At 45.7% G+C, this 13,400-nt stretch overlaps 1 protein-coding gene across 1 annotated transcript in view; it reads left to right on the top strand.

The window, feature by feature from the left end:
• The window catches only part of LOC311592926 (uncharacterized protein), a 46,406-nt gene that overhangs the window by 15,287 nt on the left and 17,719 nt on the right, over positions 1 to 13,400 (top strand). The window lies entirely within an intron of this gene.

Genomic DNA, 13,400 nt, shown 5'->3' on the forward strand with positions numbered 1-13,400 from the left:
CACATTGGCTTTCACGCTGAGTCTTCACATTAACTCTTCATTACACTGTGCTTATTTTTAAAATGACATTTTCTAGGTCTACCAGCTTATAAGCTTTACGCAGTATAGTTTATTTGTATTACCCTCCGCAGGGGATAATGTTCCTCCCAGGAGCCATAGGTTGCCAAATAAAATGCCCACACCTGGGTGTAGGCTTCTTCTCTTTGAGCTCTTGTGCTGGAGACACCCTGCCCCCATCAGACAAGTACAAGCTACTGTCACTGTTTTTGGTTGCCCATGAAATGCTTAAGACCCTGTTGCTGAAGGCGCCACGTGTATTGATCATATACTATGGAGAAACCAAGCCGCTGCTGATTTAAGAAGCCTCCTCTCTGATGGCTAGTTTTCTTAGTGTTGGAAAGTTGGACACCCCAAGGGCAGTAAAGTGACAGGAAGGATCCAGAGCCAGAAGAATATGACAAACCAGAAGTACAGAAGACAACTGTTTGCGGAACATGGAGTAAAGTGACTGAGGAACTCTGAGGGTGGGAAATCTGGGTTATGCAAAGCTCTGGCCACCAGAAAACATCTTAGGAAGTGCCGTTCGGAAGACCAAGCCGCCATGTGTCCCGGAAACAGGGCAACCATGTGGGTTGCTATCATGATGTCAGAGCAGTCTTGGCTGTGACCACATGAGTGCTACCGTATCTTGGCTACCTCTGAGTGTAAGCCCAGCCACAACTGGGGCATAGGTCCCCAGAGGGCTGAGCCAAGTGTCTCCATGCACCCCAGGGAAAATGGAAAAAAAAATCAGGAAGGAAATAAGACAGAGAGACCGGCTGCTGAAGCGTGCATTCTTTCAGGTGGCCCCCAGGATTAGTAGAATATTTTAAGAGTTTAGAAGCATAAGCTTGCCTTGTAGCTGGCATCTCTCTGTTGTCAACAAATATCAGCTTCTGGCAGGTGTCTAACAAGATTTCTGGCTTCTTGTGTCCTGCAATAGGAATTGAGAGGACGTCTGCTGTGGGTGGCACAGGCTCTGAGGTGATGCCCTGACTGCCACCGCCGCCCCGCTCTGAGGGCATAAGCACAAGAGAGCTGGCTGATCGGGGGTGATGATGCCTTCTGCCGCCCTCGACACCCGAGGCACTTAGGAGAACTGCCCCTGGAGTCATGAAAGCTGGTGAGCTGGCCTTGAGCTTGGCTGGATGCAGAACTCCGGAGAGTAAGCCCTACAAATCACCTGTGCAGCACTGTAGAGCTGTCTCCGGTGGAGGGGGTGCAGGTGAGCTGGCCCCAAGGGGATGAGCTAGGGAGACATGGTTCCAAAGTCACAGGAGCAGGCGAGCTATACCTGCCCCTCACTGGCTGTAGCCCTCAGGAGAGCAGGCCCTGCCCCTTGCCTGGGCAACACAACAGAGCTGGTCTTGGTGGCAAAGCAAGGGTGAGCCAGCCCCAAAGGCGTAAGAGAGGGAGAGCAGTCCCAGCCTCTCAAAGGCTGCAGTACTTAGGAGAGTGGAATCCAGGCTTAACTGGGCAACAGAGCTAGGACTGAAGGTGTGGGTGAGGGTGAGCCAGCCTTGAGAGCACAAGAGCTTGAAAGCTAACTCTGCCTCCTGCTGATGGCAATATTGGGTGAGCTCACCCTGGTGGTGTGGATAAGGGAGATCCACCAGGCTGATCAGCTTAGCTACCACCCCGGCCAATATCAAGGCTTTTGATGGCCCACCCCCAAATCTACATCACCTGTGAACTGCTGGGGCACATGAAAGGGCCAGTCCTGCTGACTCAAAGCTGCAGGATCTCCATGACACAAAGCAACAACAAGATAACTCCCAGTGAGAATCCAGTATTGGTGGTGTCACAGAAGCCAGAGACCTCAAACCAGACCAATGACTCATTACAATGAACATTTGCAAGGGAAGATGTGTGGACGGAGAAATATACTGTGGGACACACTGTGACAAACTACAGCTTCTACATGAGATATTTTCTATGCTTTGTTCTGTTTATTTGTGTGTGGGAATTTTGGGGGGGGGTTTCAAGGGTGGAGGGCAGATACGAGGGACAGAAAGTTGAGTGAGAATGGGGTACATGATATGAAACTCATAAAGAATCAATAAAAAAAATTTAAAAAGAAATAGGGGCCGGGCGTGGTGGTGCACGCCTTTAATCCCAGCAGAGGCAGAGGCAGATGGATCACTGTGAGTTCGAGGCCAGTCTGGTCTACAAAGCAAGTCCAGGACAGCCAGGGCTACACAGAGAGACCCTGTCTTGAAAAATCAAAAAAAAAAAAAAAAAAAAAAAAAGGATGGAGATGTGTGGACAACCGTAGAAATGGAGGTAATTCATTAAGAAAAAGTGCACTTCCAAGGGAGGAAGAGGAGAGGAATGGGACAGAGGCTGGAAGCTCAGGGTGGCCACACTCCTTAGACTGAGGCCTCCAGAGGCCATTTGTACATCCCATGACCTTTTATGCATTCTCTGTTACATGCTGGCTTTTCGTGAAGAGTTTTCACTCTTCGTTTATGCCAACTGACTTCTTCCATGTGGTAATTTTATTTTATTTATTTTTATTTATTTTATTTATTTTTGGTTTTTCGAGACAGGGTTTCTCTGTGTAGCCTTAGCTGTTCTGGACTCACTTTGTAGACCAGGCTGGCCTCGAACTCACAGCGAACCACCTGCCTCTGCTTCCGAGTGCTGGGATTAAAGGCATGTGCCACCACACCCAGCCCCCATGTGGTAATTTTAAAGTGTACCATTTTAAGGATTTATTTATTTAATGTGTATGGATGTTTGGCCTGTGTGGTATATCCATGCACCACTTGTATGCCTGGTCCCTGGGGGACCACAGAAGGTTGTCAGCTCTCTTGGAACTAGAGTTACAGGGGGTTGTGAGCTGACTTGTAGGTGCTAGGAATCAAACCTTCTGGAAAAACAGCCAATGCTCTTAACAGCAGAGCCATCTCTCCAAATCCCCTCATATGATACTTTTTAAAGATGACTGTATCTTTATGTATGTGTTTGTGTGCATGAGTGCATGCTGCTGCCCCCCCCCCCCAAGACAGAGTTCTGTTTTCTGGAGTTCCAGGCAGTTGTGAGCTTCCTGTTGCGAGTGTTGGGATCTGAACTTAGATATTCTGGAAAAGCAGTCGGCGCTCTTAACCACCGAACCATCTTTATAGCCCTCATGTGGTAAATTTGACCTCACTCTCCTCCTACACACCCCCCTCCTGAGAGCTGTGGTTCCAGAAATCTTTCGGTCATTTCTTCCATGGGGATGAAAGGCGCTGTCCCTGCTAAGGGTCTTGGTCATCTACCTGTTGCTATCGCCAGAGTTAACAAGTTCTGCTTATGTAAGAATGTTCTGACCTCCGGATCAGCACACTGACCTCTCTCGAATGCCACCACCTGGATGTCCTGATGATGCTATCAGTATGTTGTGTCTCTCCTGTAACAGTAACCTGGTAAACATGGCCTCCATCTTATATCTGTTCCCCTCGCATGTTGGGGGAACTTGTAGTATGAAGAAACAGCACCCACAGGATGATGGCCTATCTGTGAGGAAGGGGTGCTTGTGGATGTAATTAAGACCCTTTGTTAGTTGAGCTGACCCAAGAGGACATTGTCCTGTATGGGCTTGGACGAATCAGGTGAACTCTAAAATAGGTGTATTAGGAGAAAAGAACTAAAATAACATGTATTTATCATGAAAGAGAGGATTTATTATAGCCTAACTATAATAAATCGTGGTTGCACACGCCTGTAATCCCAGAACTCAGGAGGCAGAGGCAGGAAGATTGTTGTGAGTTTGAGGCAAGCCTGGTCTACAAAAAGAGCCCAGGATAACCAAGGCTACACAGAGAAACCCTGTCTCAAAAACAAAGAGAGAGTCGGGCATGGTGGCACACACCTTTAATCCAACACTCGGGAGGCAGAGGCAGGCAGATCTTTATGAGTTTGAGGACAGCCTGATCTACACAGAGTCCAGGACAGCCAAAGCTACACAGAGAAACCCTGTCTCAAAAACTGAGGGGAGGAGGGAGGGAGGGAAGGAGGGAGGGAGGGAGGGAAGGAGGGAGGGAAGGAGGGAAGGAGAGAGAGAGAGAGAGAGAGAGAGAGAGAGAGAGAGAGAGAGAGAGAGAATTTATTGAGTTGGCTTACACCTTAGGGGCTTGACAATTCAACAATGACCCTGTACAATGCTGGGAAGGCAGAGAACCAGGTAGCTGCTCAGCCCAAGATGATAGATACTGCAGAACAAGGGAGACCAGTGATATGCCCTCAGTCACATGCTGAAGGCCTGTAGCCTCCCTGAAGAGTTGCTGGTGTGGAGCCCATGGTGAAAGGCTGAAGAACCTGGAGTCTGGCCGTGGCGATGGCAGTACAGATAACTCAGTCAGGGAGAAAAGGGAGCTCGCAAACATCGGTGGGTACACACACTGATTTCCTCCTCTTCCTACTCCTTTGCATCAGGACCTGGGGCCCACTGAATAGTAAGTACCACGCACATTTAGGCCATGTCTTCCCCTCCCCCTGCCACTGTTCCACATCAACCCTGTCTGGAAACATCCCTGTATATGTGTCTCACCCGTCCTAGGCATCTCAATCCAGCCAAGATGACAACCAAAACTCACCATCTCAAAGGGCTTAAAGGGAGATGTCAGAGAGACATATTCTTGCAGTTCAGGAAGATGCTGTGGATGCTAACAGATAAGGGCCCTTCAGATGATGAGGATGGTCACTGGCACACAATTCTCAGGAAAATGAGGAAACCAATACTATAACAAACAGCTTAAATCTTTAAAGAGCCCACATAGGAGAGGGCTGTAAGCTGTGAGTGGGAATCCAAGCAGTGCTTATAACTCAGTAGTGTCTTCAACATGCCCCCGAGGAGTGAACACAGCTTAACTCCAACGGGGCTTCAGAAATACAGATTTTTGTGAGATTAAAAGTCATATGGTTTGAAGTCTGAGTTTGTAGCAGTTTTGTTACCCAAGTTAACTAAGGCTATTTTAAAATATAATAGGTGTCTGTATCTTGGTTGATTGCTAGTGGGTCATACTGTCGTAATAATAATTATAGGCCTGATAGTAAACCTTATTAGGCAATACTGGTAAATTAATAATAGCACCTTCAGACCCTGCAGTCTTCTCTACAACATTACAAAACAGACTTCCTATTATGCCTAGGCCCTCATCTGGGTGCCAGCAAATCTTTCAACAATTCCCAAAATAGTGAGAGCTTCCAGACTCATCCTCATTTAGTGTCATCAAACGGTTCCTTAGCATTTAGCTGAATGATCAGGCTCCAGCACGTCCTTCACTTTTGTCATCTCCTGTTCTCAATGAACACCTTCTTTTTCCCAATTAGTCTCCCTTCTACTTTCAGTGTATGTGTGCCCCATTGAGTTTAATTAGGATTGTTCGCATGGGCATGTACGAGTAGTTACTTACATGAGCACTGAGACTATTTTTATTTGAAACACAAGACTCTCCTGGAGCTGAAGAGACGGCACAGCAGCTAAAAGCACTTCCTACTCTCCTTAGAGGGTCCTGGTACAATTCCCAGCACCCACATGGCATCTGTAACTGTAGTTTCAGGGGATTTGATGTACTCGTCTCAGGAAGTGCACTGCATATACATCATGCACATACATGCAGGCAAAACACTCATATGTATAGAAATGTTAAGTAAATATTTTAAATAAGGACTCTTATATTCCATTCTACTTGGCTATCTGCCAGTGTGTGTGGCTCTCCCACAATAATTGCTGCTCTATAATGCATCTTATTTTTTAAATATTTATTTATTTATTATTATTATTATGTATACAGCGCTCTGTCTGCATGTACACTGCAGACCAGAAGAGGGCATCAGATCTCATTATAGATGGTAGTGAGCCACCATGTGGGTGCTGGGAATTGAACTCAGGACCTCTGGAGGAGCAGTCAAGTGCTTTTCACCTCTGAGCTATCTCTCCAGCTCAATATAATGCATCTTATTGTTTGAATGCATTCAATTCTTCCATCTGTCCCACCTCTTCTTCCCTCTTTCTTTTCTTCTTTTCTTCCTTCCTCTATTCTGTATCCATCCTTCCTTCCTTTCCTTTCTTCCTTCTTTTCTTCCAACCTTCCTTCCTCCTTCCTTCCTTCTCTCCTTCTTCCCACTTCCTTCTCTCCTTTCCTTTCTTTGTCACAGTTTTATATCTGACTTCCTCATACATCTTAGTTTCTTTTCCTGTTATTGTGATAAAATACTGTAACCAAGGCTGACTTAAGGGTATAGTCCATCGTGTTGGGGATGTTGAGACAGCAGAAGCTTGAGGCAACTGGTCACACGGCATCCACGGTCAGGGAGCAAAGGGTGACGAAGGCTGCTGCTGCTCAGCTCCCTCTCAACAGTTACATGATCCAGGACCTCAGCCAGGGACTGGTGCCACCCACAGTGGGCAGGTTATCCTATCTCAATTAATGAAACCAAGATAATCCCCTACAGACGTGTCCAGAGGCCCACCTCCTAGGGGAGTCTAGATGCTATCAAGTTGACATTGCACACTAATGATCTTTCAGGAAATTTGTCAAAACTAAATTTATAAGAAATAAAATTTAAAAAGCAGTCCCCTACCTTAAACTTAAACATTTTGGATTGTTTCTTGTGCTACTATAGTAATCTGAATGAGAAATGTCCCTCCTAGGCTCATCTATTTGAACACTTGGTCCCTTGTTGGTGGCACTGTTTGGAAAGGTTACAGAACCTTTAGGAGGAAGAGTCTTGCTGGAAGAAGTCCATCACTGCTAGAGGGCTTTGATGGTTTATAGCCCCAGCCCACTTCCTGTGCACAGATGAAGTGTTACCAGCCAGCTTCCTGCTTCTGTGGCCATGCCACGCCTTCCCTGCTGTTTTCCATCTGGATAAGCCAAAGTAACTTCTTTCTTCTATAAGTTGCCTTTGTCCATGGCATTCCATCGCTGCAACAAACATGGAACTAATATACCTATTTTGACAGTTTTTTAAATTTCTGAATATTGACTTGACACACCAGTATATATAGGAATTGGTTATCAAAAAGTGAGCCTGGGCTTTCTTTAAACCCCCATCTCCTCTGATCATCATAGCCCTAGGCTTCCCGTCAGCATAGCTCAGGACCGTAGGCTGATCTTACCCAGTTGTTCTGTGACCCCAGAAGCCTGTGTCTTACAGTCCTTCTGGCCTTGACACCTCTTCTAGGATGTCTCTGTGGGATTTTCTGGGTTCTAAACCAGCTGCCATCCTGGGACGATCCTTGCGAGTGCAAGGCGTATGGGTTGCCTCTCTGAGCTGCTCAGCCAAGGCCAAGGCTCTTCCTGATTCACCTTGCTCAGATGGCTCCCACTAGGAGTGTCCTAAGAAAGAAAAGTTGGGGGCTGATGAGGTAGCTCAGAGGTTAAGTGCATTGGCTGCTCTTCCAGAGGTCCTGAGTTCAATTCCAGAAACCACATGGTGGCTCACAACCATCTATAATGAGATCTGGTGCCCTCTTCTGGCCTGTAGGCATACATGCAGGCAGAACACTATACTTAAATAAATCTTTAAAAAAGAAAGGGAAAAAAAAAAAAAGGAAAGAAAGATTGTCACATCCTTATCACATCCTTTGAAGGTCAAGGTATCTGAAAAAAGTCTTTATTCTGACTCAGAACTTGACCTGTAACTTGTTTAGGTCACCAAAATTTCCCAGAGTGGAGGCCAACAAATTGCTCTACCTTCTTCTGTGTGTTTTCCTTTCCTTTCCTTCCCTTCCTTCCTTTTCTTTCTTTTCCTCATTTTGTTTGTTTGTTTATTGAGATAGTCTGCTGTTTATTGAGATAGTCTCCAGTTTACAGAGATCTACCTGCCTCTGCCTCCTGAGTAATGAGCTTAAAGGCATGTACCACCACACCAAGCCTCCTGGTGTTTATGTCACTGTTACTAGGGAACATGCCAGTGTCTGTCCCCCATTTCCTTTTGAGGCAATTCAGAGGCAGGGTCATTTTACAGAGAGAGGTTGAAGAGAGAACAAACTGGACACAGGTGAAGACAGAATGAGCCAGAGAATGAGAAGGAGCCAGAAGATTAGAACAGATTGCAAAAGTTAATATGAGGCCAAGCAGAGCAATTGTCAGAAGCTGAGAGAAGCCAGATTGAAATAGTCAGCTGGGAGAGGCATTTGATCCAGAACAGGTGAGTCGAACCAGCCAGCCAGAAAAAAACCAGAAAGGGTGAGCCGATTCAGCAGTAAGTCACAGAGGCTGAAAGCATTCTAGGCCTAGGTTAGATTGTATGGAGGCTAGAAGCTTCCAGGACTAGGTTAGCAGATGGAGGCAGTAAGTCTCAGAGACAATTACATCCAGCAAATAAGAGTCACTTTACAGGAAAGTCCATGGATGACTTTTCTCCTCTAGCAGCCTGCGTGGCACCTTCCAGCACTAGGACAGCTACCTGACAGGAAGGAAGTTTGCTGGTCAGTTTGAGTTTGGTGTCTCTGTGTCCTGCATAGTGTGCCATGCCTTTAGAAACAAGGGCTTGCCGTGTGAGTACGGTAGGTAACCAAGGGATACGGCAATAACTGTGCTGTTTTGGAGATCTCTGGGGCCTCTCTGACCAATAGCCCTTACGCAGGTGCCCCTTTCATTTAGTAGGCCATGTCTTCGGCAGCATTGTTCATGCATGCGTGTACACACACACATATTTGTTTACATATTATGTATTGGGGGAACACGTGCATGCGTGCTGAGGCACATGGATGGAGGTCAGAGGACAACTTGCCTGAGTCAGTTTTCTACTGCCACCATGCGGGTTGCAGGGATCAAACTCAGGTCATCAGGATTCTAACAGTCCATGGAAAATAAGAGCAAGAAACTACAAACAAGGTTGTTTCAAATTAAGAAGCTTCTAGATGGCAAGGGAAGCAATTTTCAGAGTGAAGAGATACTTGCTGAATGGGAGAGAAATGCTGCCAGATATTCACCCAGTAAAAATTAGTATTCAAAATCTATAAAGGACTTTAAAAATAACCAGGCACAATGAGGCAGGATGATCTCTACGAGTTTGAGGCCAGCCTGGTCTTACAAAGTGAGTCCCGAGCAGCCAACGATACAGAGAGAAACAGTCTCAAAAAACCAAAGGGGGGGGGGGTGCGGGGATCAACATCATGAAGTGAGAGAGATGACTCAATGGTTAAAAGCAGAGAACTGGGTTCAGCACCCAGCACCCACATGTCAGTTCACAAACTGTATGTGACTCCAGTTCCAGGGTGTCTGGCACCCTCTTATGACAGCTGTGGGCAATACACACACACACACACACACACACACACACACACACACACACACACCAACACTTACACACACAAAATTGTCACCCGCCTCCAGTGGAGTCTGTGTGACAAGTACTACACAGGCCCGAGAACTAAGACCCCAGAAAAGGGTCGATATTCCTGCCAGCAGAAACTGCAGTTTCAAAACTTTCTTTGCTGGGAGCTATTTTCTATTTCTCTCCAAATTCTAACTACATTTCACTCCCAAGGTGGGGACTCCTCAAACGTAGCAATGGTTGCTATGAGACCCTGGCCCGGGACTGCAGCCAGGGACTGTCCTAGGCTGAAGTAGTTCTCCTACACTTCCACTTATTAAAAGAGACATGAGTAGAAATTAATCATTAGTTCATAAGTTGTACTATGGCCTACAAAGAAATGGAGTGTTTCAAAAGACTCCAGGTAGAAGGAACAAGAAAAAGTGTGGAGGAAGACATGCCCTGGCACACAGGTGCTGGGCAAAAGTTTCGTTAGGGAGAGGACATTAGCCCTGGAAAAAAAGAAAGCACATACATATTGATATCAAGCCAGTATCTTAGGAGTGATGATGTCTTTCTGTTATGCGTCCCTGTACTTTGTATTGTTTCATTCAAAGTTGTAATTCAAAGTATGACAACACAATAACTTCACATTCTGTAGCTGTACCTGTATGCTTGATTGCTCACTGACTTCCGTGAATTTGCTCTGCAGGAAAATGCTGTGGGAAAATGTAACCAAAAAAAATCCTCCCTGCTTTCAAGAAATGTATATAATGCTAGTCCGCTTGGCTGCAAAATACACTCAGATGAAGACTTGATCTTGAGTTTTGTCTGTGTGTCACTTCGCCTTATTTCTGTTCACCGATGCTCCAAGAACTCCCGATCCCAAGGACCTATCCCTGACTGAGCTGGTGGTCTGTGGCATAAAATAAATTTAAAAATAAATCGAACTTCAAAAAAGCAAATAATTCAGTCAACGAATGGGAAAATTAGCAGAATAATGTTGGGGAATGGTCTGATGTATTTTGATGCTAATTACTGCTTGCTGTCTGTATGACCCAACTTTTGCTTAATAAAAAGCCACCCCACCTGGGCAGCGCAGGAGATAGGTGGGGCTAGGAAAGAGAGGAATTCTGGGAAGAGGAGAGACCACCATGAGGAGAAGGAGAGAGACCTGGAGGGAAGAGAGGAAGGCCACCATGAGTTAGCTGGAGGAGAAGCACATGGCTGGCATGCTTGGAGAATCCGGCCCAGATGAAGAACATTAGCAAGTATTTGGGATTATGGATGGGAGGGAGCTTGATAGAAGTTATTGGAAGCAGATGGCATGGGATTGAGGCAGGAATCCCATGCCTGCCCCACTATGGGAAGTAGTTTAGAGGATTGCTATCTGCCCTGCCCCAGGTTAGCTAAAGCTGTTTTAAAATATAACAAGTGTCTGTGTCTTAATTGATCGCTAGCTGGGCCTACAGGTAATAGAAATAATTAAAAAAAAAAAAACAATAGAATAATCCTTCAAAAGAAGTACAGATGCCTAATAAATACATGGAGTGGGGATAGCTCAGTGCTGTATTGGGAAACGTAAATCAAAACTACATTGAAATTTCTCCTCATCCCAGTGAGAGTGGCTTCAATCAAGGAAACAAACCAAAGATGCTAATGAAGACATAGCAGAAAAGGAACCCTTCACACTGTTGGTGAGAATGTAACTTAGTTCAGACACCATGGAAATCAGTACAGAGGTCCCTCAAAAGCTTAAAAAAGCAGAGCCACTGTATGAATCAGCTATACTGCCTCTTGATAGATACCAAAAACAACCCATTCAGAATGTATCAGAAGCATCTGGTCCTCCTCACTGTGGCTCTGTTTCCAATAGCCAAGTTATACAATCAGCCTAGATGACAGCTTGTAAATAAAATAGAACCTTTATTCATCCATAAAGAAATATACCTGCTAAGTGAAATCAGTCAGCCTCACAAGGATAAATGCCACATGCTTTCATAAGTGGGATCCAGGAGGAAATGAAAGGTCATGAAAGTAAGAAGTGTGTTGGGCGTGGTGGCGCATGCTTTTAATCCCAGCACTGCGGAGGCAGAGGCAGGTGGATTTCTGTGAGTTCAAGGCCAGCCTGGTCTACAAAGCGAGTCTACGACAGCTAGAGCTGTTACACAAAGAAACCTTGTCTCAAAAAACAAAAAAGAAAAGAAAAGGAAGAAGAAAGTAAGAAATGCTCAACATCCTTAGTCATCTGGGAAATGCAAATCAAAATGACACTGAAATTCCATCTTACACCCATCAGAATGGCTAAGATAAAAAAAAAAAAACCTCAAGTGATAGCACATGCTGGTGAGGATGTGAAGAAAGAGGAACACTCCTCCGTTGCTGGTGGGAGTGCAAACTTTTATAGCCACTTTGGAAATCAATCTGGCACTTTCTTAGAAAATTGGGAATAGTGCTACCTAAAGATACAGCTATCCCACTCCTGAGCATATACCGGAAAGATGCTCCACTATACAACAAGGATATTTGCTCAACTATGTTAATAGCCAGAATCTAGAAACAACATACGTGTTCCTCAACCAAAGAATGGATAAAGAAACTGTGGTACGTTTACACAATGGAATGATACTCAGCTACTAAAAACAAGAAATCTTGAAATTTGCAGGCAAATGGATGAAACTAGAAATGACTATCCTGACTAAGGTAAAGCAGACCCAGAAAGGCATGCATGGTATATACTCACAAGTGGATATTAGCCCAACATAGATGTCCTCTGAGAGACTCTACCCAGTGGGGATTGGGACAGTTGCTGGGACTCATAGCTGGACTCCAGGTGAGAGTGGTATGGAAGAATGAGGGGATGGAAAGACACAGTGGGTTCAGGAGCCCCACAAGGTGACCATCAAGGCCAACAGATTTAGTCCCAGGGGTGACTGCACAAACTGTTGCACCAACCAAGGACAACGCATGCAATAAACTTAGACTCCTGTTCAGATCTAGCCAATGGACAGCTCATTTTCCATGGTTGTAGAGAGAGCAGGGACTGCCTCTGACATGATCTCTGGTGCCCATGATTTGACCACTTCCCGTTGGTGGAGAGGCCCAGCGATGGCACACAAAGCAAGGGGAAGCAGGCTATCTGGATGAGACCTGATAGGCTGTGGTCATGTGGTGAGGAAAGAGGTCTTCTTTTGTCAGAAGTCTAGGGGAGGGGAATAGGGTAGGAGAGGGAGGGAGGGTGGGAATGGGAAGATACAAGTGAGGGGATAACAACTGGGATGTAATCTGAATAAATTATAATAATTAATTTTTTTTTTAAGGAAGGAAAGAAAGCAAGGTACTTGCTGTGCAGGCAGAAGGACCTGAGTTCAGATCCCCCAACATGTCCTGGTTAGTTTTATGTAGATACAAGCAAGAGTCATCTGAGAGGAGGGAGCCTCAATTGGAGAAAAAAAAAATGCCTCTATAAGACTGTGCTGTAGGCAAGCCAGTAGAGAATTTTCTTAACCGGCGACTGATGGCCGGCAGGCCCAGCCCATTGTGAATGAGGTCACCCCTGGGCTGGTGGTCCTGGGTTCTACCAGGAAGCAGGCTGAACAAGCTATGGGGAGCAAGCCCGTAAGCAGCACTCTTCCATGGCCTCGGCATCAGCTCCTGCCTCCAGGTTCCTGCCCTGCTTGAGTTCCTGCCCTGTCTTCCTTCGGTGATGAAGTGACGTGGAAGTGAAAGCCAGATAAACCTTTTCCTCCCCGACTTGCTTTTTGGTCTCTGTGTTTCCATACGTAATAGAAAGAAACCTGAAGGAGAATACCACATGAAAGTGAAGTCATACACAATGGGGCATATCTATGGTCTCAGTTCTCCTACAGCAATATGAGAGGCAGAAACAGAGGATTTGCCACAGAGGCTCATTGGAAAGCCAGCCCTGTAACACAGCAGCAAACAAGAGACTCTGTCTCAAAACAAAGTAAAAGGTGAATGCCTGAAACTGTTCCCTGACTTCACACAACACCTTGGCACAAGCACCTATAATTACACACACAAACGTGAGCATACAAACATATCCATGGATGCAACACACACACACACACACACACACACACTTTTTT

This window comes from Acomys minous, assembly GCF_964271855.1.
Source record: "Acomys minous genome assembly, chromosome: 2".
Taxonomy (NCBI): domain Eukaryota; kingdom Metazoa; phylum Chordata; class Mammalia; order Rodentia; family Muridae; genus Acomys; species Acomys minous.